This window comes from Aedes albopictus, chromosome 1 (genome assembly GCF_035046485.1).
Source record: "Aedes albopictus strain Foshan chromosome 1, AalbF5, whole genome shotgun sequence".
In the NCBI taxonomy this organism is placed as follows: Eukaryota; Metazoa; Arthropoda; class Insecta; order Diptera; family Culicidae; genus Aedes; species Aedes albopictus.
This window is the reverse complement of record NC_085136.1, coordinates 57,799,025-57,819,541: the sequence shown is the minus strand read 5'-3', so window position 1 is coordinate 57,819,541 and position 20,517 is coordinate 57,799,025.

Sequence of the window (20,517 nt, the reverse complement as noted above, 5' to 3'; positions counted from 1 at the left end):
TATCCCCCCCTTAAAGCTGCAAAAAAATATTTTCGCCCCCCTACGTGAGATTTTATGTCTCTATAGTAGAAGGCTGAAACTGTGCTTAGCTAAATCCTCAAAAAGCGCTACTGTGACAAAGCTAATAGTGCCATTTAATGTATCTAAATCTGTGTCACTCTCATTTTCTTAAATCGTTGTTGATTGAGCATTGATTAATCGAAATAGAACGGACTGTGAACATCTATAAACACTCGATATTTCCAACCAGATCTTTTACCATTGTTCTTAAAGGGAGTTTTTCAAAAACCGAAAGTTAATGTTTGGTTACAAGTAGTCAAAAAAAACTGGTGGAGAATTTGAAAACATTCACAAAATATGTTATGTAAAAAAGTGCAAATAAGAAACATATCGGTGTATTTTCAAATTAGTTTTTTTTTTCTCCAAATCCAAATCCAGATCAAAATTAACGACCTTCGTATGAATTTAAATGCTTCCCCAAGTAACATTTTAAGTTTAGATCGGCTCTACAAGAGATTTTCGTGACTAATTTCATAAAACTTGCAATAAAACTGAATCATACATCAAAACCTCTTGATAACCTCTTTAAGAGTATCTTCCGGCTAAGTGGACCACTCTCGGAGAGGTTTTGCAAACCGCATTAAGAGTAGCAATAAACCCGTTTTAAAACCTAGTTGAAATATTTCCCATTCTCGATTGTTGTTGTTTTTTTTTTCAGCAAAAACTATGACAGCTCAAGATGAAAAGAAGCTTCTTCGATGGCACGTAAAGTTCAGGAGGATACATCATTCTTAAGTAGAAAGCGATTATTTAAAAGTAGTATTTTAGTAGGTATTGTGCTGGTAGGCTTATGCGCATTCGAATTTACCGTGAATATTGGGATTGCAGAATCATAAAATTAATGCTCTTCGAAAATAGTGAATATTATCACCTTGGAATGAAATAAATCAATTTGTGAATTTAGTAAAACTATCCCGAATCACAAAAAAACTTAGCAGAGAGAGTTTATTTATGTGAGCATGTGATGAAAATGGTTGCAAACTACCAATTCATTGCTAATTTAAGCAAAATTAACTATTTTTCATTCATGTAAGCTAATTCTTCAATATGACGACGACCATAATCAGCGAAAATAAAACAAAAGCAAGTTTACTTTTATGATGACCGCAATAAACCTAGCAGTGTCGTAGTTTCTGCTTTTCCACCAACAGATGTCGTTACTATTCGAACGGACCGCCATCTGTTGAGAGTTTTAACAGTTTTATTGCGGTAATAATGATTGCCAGAAGGTTTACATATCGGAAAGTTTTGTTTACTCTTAAAATCTGTCTTTATGGATATCTTCAAGTATACTATAAAACATTTTATTAATGGTTTTCATAAAAGCAGTCATGAAACTGTGAGTTTTAATTATTGCTGTAATAAAACATTAATAAAAATCAAACAAAACCAATCAGCGATGGAATTGTTACTTGGGTCCTGTGTTTTAAATAAATTGCCAAATATTTACTGCATCATTTAGGACCAGGGGCGTTTATTTTCGTTTCAATGAGACACTTTCATGCAACATTTGAATGAGTCACTTTATCTGTTTGACACACTATTCGAGTCTTTCTTTTCGATTCGGAAAACGTTCTCATTCATCGTAGCACTCGGTAGTCTCTCTTCGGGGTGGCGTTGCTTGTGCTTCACTCGGCAGAGCAGTAGTGTCTCACTCTTGCGCGTTAGTCTCTCAATGGTTACAGGCGCCGGTTAATTGGATTTAAGCGGTCGAACTTGTGTTCCTTTTTCATAAAACATAATGATCATTCTATTGGCGTGCACCACTATTTAAAAAAATGTTTTAAATAGTGTTTTTAGCACATTGAAATTTTTCAATGACCCACAATTGAAACGAAAATCCAAAGTGTTTCACTTCAATTTTCAAACACACTTGTTTCAGTAGCAATAATGAACGAGCGTGTTGCAGTGTGAGTTATGAAGCATCACAGCAGTACCGTCGCATGGGAAACGATTTGCTACAGCTTTCGTGCGTCATGTTTTCCTTTCGAAATTGCACGTCCCTGTTTAGGACTATATTTGAACACTTCCAGTAAAGTTTGGAACTCCTCCGAGACGCTTCTCTGAAACGTTTTCAAACACTGTACAGTTGTTTGTAAGCATTGTGTGACGAATTTCATCAGAAAGTGATCTGAAATACTCTGAACCTCATGTTTTTGATTGAAAATTCCATGAAGAAACCCGCCTACGAGTTGGAATTTAGTCATCAATTCGCGAAAAAAAAAATGTTCTTTTCAAAATTTTGACAAAACTATTCACGATTCACGAATGTTCGTTACAGGAGGACTTTTCAGAAATACGTGTAGCGGTCGTTTTTTCTAACAATTTTGCCAAAGAGTCCACATAAATACGAATAATTATGTGAAACAAAGTCGATGTTTAAGTTTAATGGTGACAGCATTTCAAGCTTACCAAACACCGTATCTAACCAAATCCACGAACGGAGAAAATCAAAGGGGAAGTTCGCTGTTCCCATAGCAACTCATACATTTAGCATTTCAGAAACGTGAAAAATCCGGGGATTTTTTTTACAAATCATCCCCAAAGGTGAGTGACACAAGTAGTCTTTAACAAAATTCAGCACCTCATGTGAAAATATATATTTGTTTTTTTATATAGTTCTAGACAAAACTTGAACTGCAAGCTTGAATGTCAGGGAGTTTTTATGAGTTAGTTGACAATCTTGACTTGTAATTCAATACCATTGATGTTTTCCAATCATTGAAAAAATCGTCCCCCTTTTTAGTATTCTCGCCCCCCAATTTTGATTTTTCAGGGGGCGATTTCGCCCACTTTGGGAATCACTGCCCTAGAAGGTCAAAAATATATATAATACAGAAAAATCTGTATATCTGGCATCTCTGCTATCTACGGCGGAGTGAAAATGGAAGACGGAACGTGGAGAAGGTGAATGAATCATGAGCTGCATCATCTGTTGCGTCCACACCGCGAAAATCTGGAGGCTACGGTGGGCGGGTTACGTCATCAGGATGTCGGATAGCGACCTGACTAAAATGTTTCTCGAGAGTCATCCAACCGTTACAAGAAGACGTGGAGCGCAGCGAGCTAAGTGGGTCGACCAAGTGGAGGACGATCTGCGGACCATTCACAGAGTGCGGAACTGGAGACACACAGCCATGGGCCGAGTAGACTGGAGACGACTCGTAGGGGAAAATGGGTTAAGATGCCATTTTTCAAACTTTCATCATTTTCATTGATAATTAGTGTAACCGTGTGTTACAATATTTTATGATTTTTAATATGTGCTATATGTTGATTTTTGATACTGTCACGTTCCTTAGGTTATAAGGTGTTGGGTTAGTAGGGTTAATTAAATTAAATAGAAAAAAAAATGTATGTTTGTTAGTAGGGTTAGTTATTTTCAATTTCAAATGATGTAAAACATTACAACGGTACAGAGTGGGTACAAGGAGCAGACATGTTGGGATAATAGTGGGTACAACATGATAAGGCGGGCGTAGATCCTATACAAAAGGGGTGGTGGAACAATAATTGTCTCCATATAGAAGGGATTGTAAGGATTAAGGCGCAAAACCAATCCGCCATCCCTCACTGTAATTCTGGCGTTCGTGTGCTTCGGATCATTTAGAAGGAAATTAAAAAGTGTCCCAGTAGTTATTGTAGTGAGTGGCAAAACCAGGTATGCTTCCCTAATACAGTGGCCTTAAAACTAACTAAAATCTACCATAAAGCTAGTGACTAGTTGTGTGTAGTACGGTTTTTTAAAACTACCTCCCAATTGCCCTCACATGACCTTTTTTGGTACCTTACGGTACACCACCACCATTTTGAACGTCAACGTAGAGTTGGCCAAGCACACGGGTCGGTCTAGTGGTCCCTTGTTGGCCACTACGCCTAACACGTAAAAGACCACAATACGCTCTGCAGTTGCGAAGTCATTATCCGCATTAGAGCTGTTCCTCGGGCCCTAAGGTGCCCTAACCGTTAAGGAGGACCCCTCTCGGCAGAGTCTCTCCGGCCTTGTCCTGGGCTCTGTCGATATCCGTCAAGGAGGGAAGACGCCAGCGAGACACGTAGATCGCACCATTCCGTCAAGCCGATCTACTACCGATCCAATAGCCATTTTCCGACCACTACTACACCACCCTAAGCCGTAAATCCGTTGGCGGACAGGCCGTCCAGCCGCAGCAGCATCGGCGAGCGCTCGTCCATCGGCATCGAGTCTACGCAGCGCTCCACTACAGCAGCAGTACCGGTACGTCCCCAAAACCCCAAATTCAATAAAACTACCCACTCTACCCCATAAAGTACAATAGTCCTTTAATAAATTACACCCACACCATTCAAGACAATAGATTTTTCAAGAAACACCAATAGTTCAAATTTTCATACTTTTCCCCTAACCCAAGCAAGGTGACAGTATCTGCACGCTGGTCGCGGAGCCCCTCCGATTGCCCAGTAGTAAGCCGACCTTGAGACACAGCTCTAAGGGTCACTTGCTGCTGTAGTATTACCGCGAGTTTTGTCCGGGTAACATTAGCCTCGTTTGTTAGGCTTTCAAAGTGATAACAACAACTAGACAATATTTGCTTGATACTCCAGCAAAAATATTCACTAATCTAATGCATTTTCATCGATTTTTAGCGATTTTAAAAACTGGTTCGTAAAATTGAAGCGCTACAAAAAGGCCATCTGCCATGGGGTGCCAATTCATGAAAACATTAAAAAATTACGTCCATCAATTTTTTGGCATTTTTGACTCTTTTTCACCCCTCTGTCACGTTTTCTTCGTATACTGAATACATGGAGTGTCACCCCTCTTTCCCGCTAAACGATGGTCGTCATATTTGAATGACCCCCAACATGGATAGCGTAGACATCAACAACCATGCGCCTCCATGGGCGCCTCAATTTCCTTGGAAACACATGGCTGGTAATAAACCTTAATTGCAAGCACGAAAAACCGGAAGTTGCCAATTTTCATTGGGAAATCAAAAGATTTTCCGTGGGTTTGGCAGCTTAGCTTCTAGAAGAATGTTGGATGCAAACATGTCTTGACACCATTCACCTATAGTAATGATCAAGTCCCATTCCGGAATGATTTTATGAGTCGGACCATTTTACCCCATCTTGGCATTTTGGGCTTTGTTCCCCTACAGCAGAGGACGCTCAGGCCTTAGCCTGACCGGTAAGGTAAGTAAGAATGCAAGTCTGCACTTCACCGAGAGAAATACTCCATTCGGCCAAAGGTCATAACTTTCTGAAAATGTCAAATAAATGCGTAATGTATCGTGCTCTAGGGTGGACTAGATAACGACCTAGAAACTCTCGATCTTGATCCAAAAATTGGTGCCAACACTGACGGTTATCGCACTATGCAAAACAGTAATAATTCGTCTCTAATGCACAATTATGTGCTCGGTTCGCTTCCAATCTCAAAGCTTCCATAACCCCGCGATCAATGATAAAAACTCACATTCCTTCCCTCCTGGCATCTTTCCTACATTGCCATGTTGAACCGAGAAAATGTGCACGTTTTTACTCTGACTCTACCCCGGACATTCCTACCTGCCGCTGTACCTGTAGCACATCATCGACATCACATATCGTCTTCTTCCTCACTTGTATATGTACCAACGTGTGTTTCCATTAATAAATTCAAATTAATTGCATTATTATGAGCGCTAGCAATAGGTTGCGGGGCAAGGGGATTGAATTAAGCCAACTGCGATGAAAACAAAAAATGAGTGATCCAGCGCTCACTGCGCTCGGCGTCGAAGACTAACGGCGGCGACGAATGTGGAAGAGGAGACGACGACGATGCAATTGACTGCTCTCAGTGCTCACTAGATGGCGCCTTCCTCCGCACATTTTGAATGATGCTTGCCCCGGAAAAACAAGAAAATAATTACTAAATGGATAGTTGTGTTATGGCGCGGCGGTGGTGGGTGGTGCGAAAGAAATGCGCGCTGCGCCGATGATGCCGTGGTTGTGCTTTAGTGTAAACAATTAAATCATTCTATTGTTTTAAACGGAAACATATTAACATACATTTTGTAGTGCAGCAGCCGGTTGCCATGGTTTCACATGCAGGTTCCCATCTTTCACGGGTGATTTAGTTATTACCGTCACGTCTCGTGGGGTTCTTGTGGCATTCTCTCCATGTAATTCATACCTTCGCTGCCTGGTGGCGTCTTATCATAATCCACATTGTGCCCTCCTCACGAGTCGCGAGAGCTGCGAAAACCGTTATCGTTTGTGGGCCAATTGAGAATGGCTTTTCCCTAGTTTCCACACCATCATCCGTCATTAGTCATCTCGAAGCGTCGCTCATCGTTCCCTAATGACACACCTTCGGCCCTCGGCGGATGGAACAATTAAAAATTACAGATGGGGAAATGGGCGATTGGCACGGGTACGTGACGGCACGAGAGGAGCGAGAAAACAACTTTTAACAAATATTTTTCCTGTTCACTTTTTTCCAACCGCTTTTCTTTCGATCCGATCCCCTAGGGAGTGTGTTACAGTTTTTTGTTTTGCTCTATGCTCTTCAAAGCAGAATGTTCCATATTTGTCCCCGCTTCGGGCGTTTGCCGGAGCTGTCCGTTCTTGTTTGAAGTGGCAGCAAGTGGCAGTTTGAGTGCAATTTTCCACTTTAACGGAAACGATGATGATGACGGACGACGTCTCCGAAGTTGCTGGATCGAATGAAGTTTTCCTCTTAGTGGTACCGCTCCGTTAATACCCATTCGTGGAAAAATTTTGTGGTATTTTTTCATGTTGTTCAATTTTTTTCTGGTTAACACGGATAGCGTAAGCAGAATCAAATTTACCTATTACACTGGAACCTCTTTTTATGCACATGGCTGGGACTGCATAAATTAAAAATAAGTAAAATAAAAAAAAGGCATAAAAAGAGGAAAATTTATGCATACATTAAGTTTGGGCTTTAATTAGAGAATCTTGTTCGCGAGAACAGGTCTTGCTCCTGGACAGTTGAGGTGGGGCTAAGGGGGTTTCCAGAAAGTTCCCAGAGAGCCCAAAAAGGGGGTTCCAACGGGCTTCAGGGGCGTGTTAAGAGATATCAGGAGCCTTTAAAGGGCGTTGCAAGAGGTTTGAGGGGCCTTTTAAAATATTTCAGAGTCTGCTCTGAAATTTCCTGAAATGCCTCAAAAATCCCCCTTAAACCCTCCGGGGACCCCATGTAACGCACCTGAGAGGCTTCGAAACCCCTGAGAATTCCTCTGTAACGCTTTCGTAATGCCTCTGAATCCTCTTGAAATGCTTCCAACATCCCCCTTAAACCCCCTCGGGCCCCATGTAACGCACCTAAGAGGGAACCCGCGAAAATTCCACCGTAACGCTTTCGTAAAGCCTCTTAATCCCACCTAAGAGGCTCTGAAGCATCCTGAAATGCCTCCAAAATCCCCCTTAGACCCCCTCGATCCACATGTAACGCACCAGAAGGGCTCCAAACCCCCCGAAAACTCCTCCGTAACGCTTTCGTAACGCCTCTTAATCCTGCAGAAAATGATATGAAACGTCCTGAAATGCTTTCAAAATCCCCCTTAAACTCCCTTGGACCCATGTAACGCACCTGAGAAGCTCCGAACACTCCGAAAACTCCTCCGTAACGGTTTCGTAACGACTCTGAATCCCATCGAAAATGCTCTGAAACGTCTTGAAATACCTCCAAAATCCCCCTTAAACTCCCTCGGACCCCATGTAACGCACCTGAGAAGCTCCGAACACCCCAAAACTCGTCCGTAACGCCTCTGAATCACGCCAAAAATATTCTGAAACATCCTGAAATGCCTAAAAAACCCTCCTAAACCAAACCCCTGAAACGCCTCCGTAACGCCTCTGAAACCAGCCTAAAATGCTCTGAGACTTCCTGAAACGACTCCGAAACCCCCTTAAGATCCACTCGGACCCCATGTAACGCACATGAGACCTTCGGAAACACCCAAAAAAGTACCTGCAACCTTCCCTTGGGCTCCTCTGTAAACACCCTCTGGCCGCCGTTGCAATAGTCCCCTTCATTATTAAATATTCGTATGCACAATAGGGGAATTCAGGTATTTTGGACAGACCGTTACGTGTATATATTTTGGACATTTACGGCAAAATAAAATGAAAGTGTCTAAATTATATACGCGTAACGGTCTGTCCAAATTACTTGAATCACCTTATTGGTTCTGAGTATCTTTCCCCCTTTTTATGCAGGGCATAAAAAAAGAGTCATACATTAAAAGTACATAAAAACAACATGCATAAAAAGAGAATTTAGTGTATTGACAATGTTGCTAAGTTGTCTTTGGTAGCACTGTGTTATCGCGTTTGAAGCGCATTTTAGCAACATTTACATCTTGCACGCACACAACATTACTTACCTACTTAATTACAAACTTGTGCAACCGTGGTGGTAGAGGGCCAAAACAAAAAAAAATCCATCCTGGTTGTAAGACTACCATGCACACAAAATAAGCACTTGTTTCGCAATTCTGCCACTACGCGGCGCTAGTGAACATGCCAAGCCGAAAAACCCCAAAAAAGTCGAAAAAAGACGAAAAAAAGGTAAACGCCGCCTAGTGGCAGAGTTTTGAAACAAGTGTTTATTTTTATGTAAGTTTATGTCATATTGATCAACTTTGCCGAAGACACCAACTTTATAAGTTATCGGGGGGAGCGACACTAGTTTTGCCAAGCCGAAAAACCCCAAAAAAAGGCGAAAAAAGACGAAAAAACCGGTAAACGCCACCTAGTGGCAGAATTTTGAAACAAGTTTTAATTTTTATGTAAGTTTATGTCATACTGATCAACTTTGCCAAAGACGCCAACTTTCTAAGTTATCGAGATTCTGAGATATGAGGTTTTGAAAATTTACTTGCTCACTAGTGCCGCCCAGTGGAGGAATTTCGAACTTCGCAACTCATCATCAGTAAGTTATTATGCTTTCGGTCGAAATACGAAGTGACCGAACGTGCGAAAATTGATTTTTAACCTACTTAGAAATGTCGCAACTCAATTTGGATTAGTGCATATTGTTGCTCTTAATTAGCTTAATGATGCGCAACAGAAAAAATAGATTCAAATTTACTTCGCAGCTGTAACTTCGCATGTGCTTCTAGCGACGACTTCGATTTGGTGGTGCGACGATAATATTGGCGTACCCAACAACTTTTCCGAAGAAACTATCCTTCCAAATTATCAGGATCTTGGGCTGTTGCATATCGTAACGTTTGCTTGACAACTTGATATGGTTCCTGTAGTGCAATTTAGCATCAAACTGTTGATGGTCCTTCTAGCGGCCAAGTTGCCAACTAATCATACGAACCAAAGTTCTAAATGGTAGATCTTATTAAGCCCTAAAACTTTGCCGAAGAAAGTATTGCCAACTCTTAACACACCCGAGATAATAGGCCACACCCCCAAAATGCCGAAATCCCATAAGCTCTTAGTTTCCTATAACGCTCACCCCTGTCTAGTAGGAGTTCGTTTAATAGGAGTCCGTTTAATAGGAATTCGTTTAGTAAGAAACTCGACTGTACATATTATTGAGATAAGTGACATTTCAACACACGAACACTAGCGCAAATTTTTCCTCACACAAAAGTGCACGCCGACCCGAGCAGTTGGGAATATCAAAATTATAACAACGAAATCACAAAACGTGTTTTTATATCTTGGTTTGTTATTATTAAATTATTGAAGCATTACCTTTCCATAACATGTTTTGTTGGTCAATCTTATTATGTTATGATCATGCTATTGATATATTGCTTTTAAACAACATTTCAATAGCATGTTTTATTGTAGAACAAGTTCAGTTATTATTTTGTTATTGAGACTGTACAAATATTTGATCATTATTATTGTACGAATGGGGTTAGTGTAAATAGTTGTTAGACAGATCATCTGGTTTTCAACCAGGTTCATAATATCACAACATATTAAAGGGGTTCACTACAGGGTTCAGTACAGTAAACTCTAATAAACAAACATCACATACGGTCCGTAATGTAGACGGTTCAACAATACCGCATACTGTTAGAATTGTATCCCGAATGGATGGTTAAGCACGACTTATGGTTATCGTTTATGCAAGAAGGTAGCTACGTAAGCCATGATGATCTACTTCTTGAAATGTTTAATTATATTGTGAATGAAATAATCAAAGATCGCCTTAGTGTTCGCGATATTTACGCAGCATTATATTCAATCAGCGGTTTATGCTGTTTAGTGAATCCCCCTATTTTATGATAGACTTATTATTCACACTTCTAGAGCAAAATTTGAAAAGGGCCCAAGAGGTCTTGTGCCTTTTTTCTAAAATGCTCCGTAGGACCTGACTACAGCTCGCCAAACAAGCCCCATTACCCACTTGTTTTGTTATTTACACTCTTAGATAAAATCACCGACTTCGGTAATTTTTTTACCGAAATTTCAACCGCTTAGTTGTGTTTACCGAAAAAATAGGTAGGCTGGCAACATTTACCGAACTTCGTTGAAGTTTGACAAATAAACTATTACATTTTACCGAAATGTTGAAATTGTTTACAGAATTCCGGTAAAATCCATTACCGAATGCTCAGCAGTTGAGTTTTCGGTAAAAGTTACCGAACGCGTTTAGCTGTATATGATACTGTAACTTACTTTGTTATGATTTTGATATTATAACTCATTTTGATTTCAGATTTTTATCAATAACATTTTGATTTCAAAATTTGTTATTGGAATATTTTACAAATGCGCTATTATTAAGTTGTTATTGAAACTAACAAAATGTGTTATTTGACTGGTCTTCCAGGTACATTTTTTTGTTATGATTTTTGTAATTTTGCCGCTTATGACAGACAAGGTTATAACATGATATGTTATGTTAATAACATAAAAATAACTCTTTCCGGTACTCAGTTATTTTGTCAAAATAACATATTTTATTATGCTGTTGCTATTCCCTTCTGCTCGGGGATTGAAAGGCTATTCAGATTGCATATGCAAATATTACCCAATCGAATTGGGTAAAACGGGTAAATAATGATAAAACTAACGTCCGGGGTAAGAGTACAAATATTTTCCTCGCAGTTTCACAACTACATCTACAAAAAAGGCACGCATACATTTGAACGTGATTAGCACTATATACCGGGAGGCATCCGTTGTGATCTGTAGTCATTGAGTGTTCTTCGCTGAGGTTTCACTGTCATACAGAAGCACGCAGCTTTCACGTTTGAATTGCATTTCGGAGCTTGGTGCGTCGACTTATATGATCGTTTTTCGATACATTCCTTACCCGAGCAGAAGAAAATATGTTATTTTGGCATAATAACTGAATAATAGAATCAGTAGTTCTTAAGTTATTAAGATAACATATTATGTTATAAACTTGTCTGTCATAAGCGGCAAAATAACAAATATCATAACAAAAAAATGTTCCTGGAAGACCAATTAAATAACATGTTTTGTTTTATTCAATAACAACTTCATAACAGTGAATTTTAAAACTTGTTTTTGTTGTGTTATTGTTCATCACATATTTGTACCGTCTCAACAGTATAATAATAACTAAACTTGTCCTACTGCAAAATGTGTTATTGAAGTATTTTTGATGGATGCATCCCAAAAACTTGACCATAACAAAATAAGATTGCCCAACAAAACATGTTATAGAAAAACAATACTTTGATGAGTTACTTTAACAAATTATGATAACACAGGCTATGTGATTCTGCTGTTATCAATTTGATATTCTCCTTTGCTCGGGTAAACTCGCAATAGCAGCCTTTTTTTAATCCATGAAAGGAAATCTGCTCACCATACAACATAGCGGGAGGCTCAGGAAGTGGGAGATTAGGGACCCCCTCCAGCAACCAACCAAGGATGCGGGACTACATCCCCAACCGCCAGGGAGATCCAGGGAATCCAGGGGTTTGACCTCCTCACCGCTTTGCGAGTTAGCCGTGTAGTTGTAGGCTAAGGATTAGACTACCAACCCCAATTCAAGGAAGGTGTCAAGCCATACATGCTGAGGAATGAGTGATCGAGGGGATGAAAAATATGCTCGATCGTTAGCGGTGCCTGTGGGGTACGTAAACGTGGACGCCCCCTCTGTATTTTGTCCCTTACCGCGTTAATGAAGGACTCTGGCTTGGCAGATCTGTTTTCACATGCTCATTTTCATGTATATTAGACTGGGTCAACAAAGTCGATTTTTTTAAACAAAGCTTTTTCGATTCCTTTTGGCGTCCAAATCAACTGTGCAAAATTTGGAAACGATTGGTTGCATCTCCGTATTCCGCATTGCGATTAAAATTTGTATGGAATTTAGTATGGGAAAACGTTCTTTTTTACATTTTTCTCCTAAATTGATTCTTTGTTTAAAACAATCTAACTAATGACGTTTTTTTTTCCTCCCCTGTTGGGGAAATTAAGCCACTGCGTCCAATAGGCTGAACTTTTGTGGCATGTCCCGTGTGGCATGTGTCAAGTAATCAGCTACTGCCACGACGCGTCGTCTCCCAGTCAGGTGCAATGGAATTGATAAACTCCAAGACCTTCCCAGGTTTTGCAGACCAGATCTCACTGGGTTGCAAGCAACCACTATTTAGAAATCTTTGCCTGCGCGTGTATAAAGCACCACAACTGCAAAGCAGATGTTCCGAGGTTTCACGTTCCTTATTACAGAAACGACAGATGTCACTCTGAATATGGCCAATATTTTTCAAGTGATACCTGCTCGGGTAGTGTCCAGTTACTAGGCCAGTGTATGTGTACATAGAGCTCTCTTGTTGAGCTCTAAGAGCTTTTTGGTTTTATAAGCATTTGGTGTTATAAATCGTTTTGACTGATTGCAATTTTTGACGTCCATCCAATTGGATATCACCCTCTTTACCGAAGACCGCAAAGTGATCCGACCATGGATCCGACACTTGTGAAAAAAGTTATAACGTACAGATTGCCCGCCGGTGCTTAACATTTAACATGTGAAGGAATAATATCAATAAAAAAATCTCAATTTTTGGCCTAAGTTACCAAGCGAATAACTTTTTTCACAAGCGTCGGATCACTTTGCGGTCTTCGGCAAAGTTTTTCAGCATATCCTAGACTATACTTTAACCACAGAGAACAGACGAACATGCTCGAACAAAATTGCTTGAAAATCTTGTGTAAAGAAAAAAACAAGCTCAGTAGCGACATCGACGGTGACTTTCCCACTCAAAAACTTGTTTCGACATCATGATGGCGCTTTCTGAAGACATATTTCACTAGCGCACCTTTAAATTTTCCTACTCAGATTCTGAGCTATATTTGCTTAATTAACAAGATGTTTATGACTATTTCACTAATCCAGCAACAAAATTTGAGCAACCCATTGATAATTCGTTTCATTATTTTCAATAATAAACAAGTTGAACAAGAATTCAATTATTGTTTTCCAAGTAAAAACAACACATTCTCTTGGTGGAACTATACTAGCGTGCACACTTAGTGACACTAGCGCCAAAAGCTAAAACAACGGCAAATTTATACCCCGATTCAAAATGTGACAGCGCCGCGTAATGACCACATTCCCAGTTATTTCAAAACAACCGTTGCAATGCTTTACACAACTGCACTACATGAGCTTGGACGTCTGTTCTCTGTGCTTTAACGTATTTAGTTACGTGGTATTAGACAAAAGAATTCAACTTATGAATATGTACAATGCAAAAAAAAACGTTTTCCCATACTAACTTCCTTACAAATTTCAATCGCAATGCGGAATACGGGGACGCAACCAATCGCTTCCAAATTTTGCACAGTTGTTTTGGACGCCAATACAGATTGAAAAAGCTTTGTTTCGGGTTGATGCGATCAAATTTAAACTTTATCTATACAACGTTGGCCCACTCTAATGAGCTAGATGACCGTATTATTTATAGTTGCTTCCGTGCAGTCTTGTTAGCGATCACAGTCTTTGATACCTTTTTGTCGATATTCGGCTGCCTTTGTCTCCAACATTCGCAACACAAGCGATCAAACTACTGTCCGGAACAAAAATGTCGAATGAATGCGCTTGACCACGATTGCGTCTTCGGGAGATGGTTCGGTTTTTATTATTTCTGTCTTTCCCATAAAGAGAGCTGTTTTGTATAAATGTATGTGTCGTAATCGATTTATCACACACGAATAAACTAATATTATACCAATCTTAATCAAAATTGGCTGAAATCTTGCGAAAAGCTGGAATTAGACAAATGTCACCGTGTCAGACGACGATGATTTGATCCACTTTTTTGTTTATTGATTTTCGTTCTGCCGCTCGTGTTGAGTGTAAGAGGTAGCGGTCGCGCTCGAATGAAACAATGCACAGTGGGGAAAAACCGACCCAAAAAGGCACCTAATTATTGCGGCTGATTGCGATCTTTGAAGTCCAACTTTTCCGTATGGAAAAATGTCAAGGAGTCGATTGGTGATAGTTTCATTCACCGGAATTGAGTGTAAGTATCCATTTTGCCCCATTTTCCCCTAAAAAACACTGTTTTTCTGAATTAAATAATGGTTTCAACTGATTGCGGCTAACCAACCAAATTTTTATTGATATAGAATTGACTGGTGCATTCTATAGGACATACCTCGATCTGTATCTTTGACTGGAAGTGGCCATTTTGCCTCATTTTCCCCTAAAATATTGTTTTTCTGAATTAAAAAATAGTTTCAACTGATTGCGGCCAACCAACCATCGCATACTTTAGGGTACACCTCGATATATGTCTTTGACTGGAAGTGTCCACTTTGCCTCATTTTCCCCTAAAAATACTGTTTTTCTGGATAAAAAAATAGTTTCAACTGATTGCGGCTAACCAACCATTTTTTTCTTGATGTAGAATTGACAGGTACATTTCATGAGGCTCACCTCGATCCGTGTCATTGACTGGAAGTGGTCATTTTGCCCCATTTTTCCCTATAAATACTGTTTTTCTGGATTAATAAATAGTTTTAACTGATTGCGGCTAACCAACCAATTTTTACCTGATGTAGAATTAACCGGCGCATACTTTAAGGTGCACCTCGTTCTGGTCTTTGGGTGGTGGTGCCCATTTTGCTCCATTTTCCCCTAAACTACGTATTATCTGGATTTAAAATAGTTTCAATTGATTGCAGCTAACCAATATTTTTTTCCTGATGTAGAATCGACCTATGCATACTATGGGATACACCTCGCGTTATGTGCTAGTCTGAAATTGTCCGTTTCGCCCCATTTTCCCCTAAAATACTGATTTGCTGGGTTAAAAAAGTTAGTTCCAACTAATTGCGGTTAACCAAGCAATTTTTTACCTAATGTGAAATTATGAGGCACAACTTGTCCTGAATCATTGACTAGAAGTGCCCATTTTTCTCCTTTTCCCCCTAAAACTCGTTTGAGAAACCATTTCAACAAATTTAAGCTAACAAAACAAGTTTTTCCTCATGTAGAATTGATCAGTGCATATTGTCAGACAAACTTTGTGTCATTGACTGGAAGTGGTCATTTTGTCCTATTTTCCCCTAAAACAATGTTTTAGTTAGTTGTAACAAACTTTTTAACCCAGAAAAACAGTATTTTAGGAGAAAATGGGGCGAAACGGGAAATTCCAGACTAACGCATAGCGCGAGGTGTATTCCATAGTATGCATAGGTCGATTCTACATCAGGAAAAAAATATTGGATAGCTGCTATCAATTGAAACTATTTTTAAATCCAGAAAATCCGTAGTTTAGGGAAAAATTGAGCAAAATGGACACCACCACCCATAGACACAGAACGAGGTGTGCCCCAAAATATGCGCCGGTTAATTCTACATCAAGTAAAAATTAATGTGTTAGCCGCAATCAGCTGAAACATTTTTTTAATTCAGAAAAATAGTATTTTTAGGGGAAAATGAGGCAAAATGGGTACTTCCAGTCAAAGACACAGATCGAGGCGCGTCCCAAAGTATGCGCCGGTTAATTCTACATCAGATTGAAAATGGTTGGTTAGCCGCAATCAGTTAAAACTATTTTTCAATCCAGAAAAACTGTATTTATAGGGGAAAATGGGGCAAAATGACCACTTCCAGTCAATGACACGGGTCGAGATGTGTCTCATGAAATGTACCTGTCAATTCTACATCAATAAAAGAATGGTAGGTAAGTAGCAATCAGTTGATTCTAATTTTTAAATCAGAAAAACAGTATATTTAGGGGAAAATGAGGCAAAATGGGCACTTCCAGTCAATGACACAAATCGAAGTGTGTCCCATAGAATGCACCTGTCAATTCTTCATCAAGAAAAAAATGGTTGGTTAGCCGCAATCAGTTGAATCTACTTTTTAATCCAGAAAAACAGTATTTTTAGGGGAAAATGAGGCAAAATGGGCACTTCCAGTCAAAGATACAGATCGAGGTATGCCTCATAGAATGCACCTGTCAATTCTACGTCAAGAAAAAAATGGTTCGTTAGCCGCAATCAGTTGAAACCATTATTTAATTCAGAAAAACAGTGTTTTTTAGAGGAAAATGGGGCAAAATGGACACTTACACTCAATTCCGGTGAATGAAACTATCACCAATCGATTCCTTGACATTTTTCCATTCGGAAAAGATGGACTTCAAAGATCGCAATCAGCCGCAATAATTAGGTGCCTTTTTGGGTCGGTTTTTCCCCACTGTGCAATGCAAGCTGACACCCGACTGCGGCATCGAAACGGAGGTAGTGAAAAGTGTCGAATGTTTACAAGCCTGACTCCGTGATTGACCAGAACAATCGAAATTGTACAAAAAACCAACAAACGGAGCTTGGGAGTAGCTACCGCTCTCAATGTGCACAGTTCGAGAATTCCAAACTTTATTAGTCAATAAAGGCGCTGGCCACGTCCTTACGGTCATCGAGAAAGGGGTGGAATGTTAGTGTGACGTACGCTGCTACTAGAGACCGAGATCACCTCATCTTCTCCACGGCTGTCGCGGGAAGGAGTTTTTGTTAGTGGGGAGGGGGAGAGTCACATGATATGGATTTACTTTGGTAAGTGATGTGAGTCATGCAACCTTTATTTGAGTCAAATCATTTATTCATTTAGACTTAAATATTACAAATGGCGACATCGAAGATGACGAACCATTCAAATTTTTGCATACATGCAAAAGTGAAAAAAAAAAATTATCAACTAAATGTGCATTGGGAACTAACGCCGACACATGACGTGACGAACTTTTTAATATTTGTTAGATAAATACACAACAACCAGAGCAGAATTTAATACATCCTTTAGCATTAATTATCATGATAAAATGGAACGAGCTCACCAATTAACATCCTTCGTTGAATTAATGTACAACTTGTGCTGTTAAAATCATCATTTTGCAACTCGTTACATAAATAACTATTAAACGCTCAAAACATCCCTGTAACCCCTCCAATTGCCAGACGCCCCCTGAAATCATCTGAAACACTTTAAAATGCCCCTTAAAATCGTGAAGCTTTCCAAAACCCCTGAAATGTTATGAAATGCCCCTTAAAATATTCTGGAACCCCCTGAAACGCTGTTGGAAGCAGGTCAGTAACATTCAGTTGATTATGTTGGATTTTACCCGTACGATGCGTTTTTTCTCGGTTTATTTACGGGAACGACGTTGGTCCACTATTGGTGACGTACCCTAACGGCCGTTGCATAAATCTTCAGGAGGATGGTAGCAACTGGCGCAAAAACTCTCGTTGCAGGAAATGCGCAAGATGGCTGTTTGCGGTTGAACAGTATCTAAGTGCACAGAAGAGGCGTCAAGGGAGGAGTTTTTCCTAATTTCGGCAAAGGGCGAAGGGGCGCCTAGTGTATGGAACATCGGCAATGGGAGGGATTAAACCCCCAAAACCCGTCCCTTGTCCACGGGCTTGTCTAAGAGCACTCATCGACGATGAGTCATCGTTCAAGGAAACTGGAAGCGATTGGCTCAGGACCATATCCAGTGGAGGAGGATGCTGCATTCGGCGTAGCTTCAACGGAGCGAGTTGTAGCCCATAAAGGAAAGTGTGAAAAGCGTTTCATAGAGCTTTGGTCTTCACAAGTTCCTACTACGAAGAAGAATAGTCGTACGTACCCAGAGGAAATGTTGGATCACACATAACGCTTCAAGAAAATAGAAGAAAGATGGAACTTCAACGCTCCGAATGAGCATTATTGTTAGAGTTAGAATAAGCGGAAATGCGGCATTCTTCGTAGATACGAAGAATCGAATATCAGTTCTGTGACTTCTGGGGACGGAGATGGTCAAGTGGCTTCATAGCTTGAAGGAAGAAGGCGCCCGTCTAGGAAATTGGGAGTCGTGGATTCGACTCCCACCAGAGCACGTGGATTTCTTTTCGCAATTCAAATCCAATTTGTTCATCAAACACATGTTTCTGCTGTGTACATGGATGCCAACCCTGGTAGAGGTGAATAACAAACCAATATCTAAAGAATAACATATTTTGTCATCATATCTAAATTTGCAATTCTTTAGTTCTTTATTAATAGCTCAGGATGACACATAAATTACAAAATATGCTGCCATTGTAAAACTTGTAATTGACGAGTTATTATTAAATATGTAGTATAATAACATAATAATAACAAATGTTACTATCATACTATCCTGCGACACATCTAAACAATAACATAATTTACCATCATATTAAAATATGCTATTATTTTGACATGCTTTTCGCTATTATTTTGTTATTACAATGGCAAAATCAGTTATTCTTTAGTTATTATGCCATACAAATTTTATTTTTATTTTTGTTATTTAAACTCTTATTTCAAACATATTAATAGCAAATTTTGCCATTCAAACATTCTATTTTAATGGTAAAATTTGCCCTTCATTTTCCATTTCGCTCTACCCGGGAAAGCATTTAAACGACATTCATGTTGCTTTCGGTATTCTTGTCAAGACTGCTTTTAGGATCAAGGCTTGGGAGTTCGCCTTGGTAAATCTATAACAAGAATATCAATAGCATGAATAACACTATTATCGGCCACGCCCGTTATCTTTCTTAGCTTAGGTTAGGGAGATGAAATGTTGATGTACGAATTATTTACCGAGAGGCCTTCAACTTAGCGTCATTCTCATAATTATTTACTACGGATTTTGAAGGTTTCCGAGCTATATCAATTTTCGTTTAATTAGTTTATAATAATAAGTACAATTCCGACAATCAAAATAAATGTAGGTCTATATATAGCGCATTTAGCTCACCACTGGACTATCGTACTAGTTTTCACGAGTGCGAAAACGTAAATAAAAGTGCGCGATTGCATCCAATCTACTTGGTGTCTTCAGAGCACTTATTCAGCATACATCGAAGAAATAGTGCGCCGAAGACATCAATTTGATTTGATGCAATTGCGCAATTTTATTCACGTTTTTGCACTTATGAAGACTCAGTGCGCAGTCCAGTTTTGAACTAAATGCGGTATATCCTACTCACCTAGGGTCGGTCAAAAAAATCTGTATGTTATCCGTGTACATAGTTATTGTTGGTCTATTTTTAGCTAGGCTAACAGCTACCCAAACTACCAATCCCACTCATGATCAAGTCCTATCACCAAACGGAGCAATCGGTCCCCGTGGCAGCATTCATGATTCCGCACAAAGCCCCGCCCAATCCATCAACATTTCCGCCACTGACTGTCGGTTTGCTTTGATTTCAACTGTTAGGCTTAGGGGGTCCACACCTCCTTCGCAACGTGATCCCCCACCCTTCGCCGAAACCGCGAAAAAATTCGTCAATTAGAGACAGTCGCTGAGCGAAGATCGCGGTCGCATGTGACGTCGTCCAATGCAATGGTTCCACTCGGGTTAACAGCTGTCACAATTGATCCAAATGTGACACCTTTTCCTCTCTCTCTTTGTGTGCCGATCTTGCATATCTAATGATCAAGGGGACGAGATCGATCGCCCCTTGGGCCAGCAAGCGCGTTGAATGATCTGTGATCGCGTCGGTGACGTTTCAAACGAAAACAAAGCGCGAGCGATCGTCGTTTGACAGTTGACACCGCGCGTCATCGTCACATCAACCGGTCGCGTCGCGTCAGTTTTGACGAGGGGCGATAGGGAGAGGGGCCCACAAAGTGCCGAATCGATTTCCGTTCGGATTAATCGAATTGTGGCCTTTATCTCCGAAGAGTTTGGGTTCTTTTTTACTGAGGGGGGAATTATTGAGAGTTTGATACGCCAAATTAGTCGATTGGGCTCGAGTTGCTCCGCTGGCTGCTGCTCCGATGAATGCGGCTTTCGGAGTTTGGTCTTTGTTTGCTCTGATGGCCGTTCGTTCCGCAGTCAGTCGATCGGGGGAGATATCGATTTTCGGGACCTTTTCAGGGTCCATTGTAACACTATTCGATTATTAATATTTATTTAATTCGTATCGACGAGCGAGAGAGGGAGACAGGGCGAGTGAGCGAGCGACAACAGTGTGATGGACGGATGATTTGGT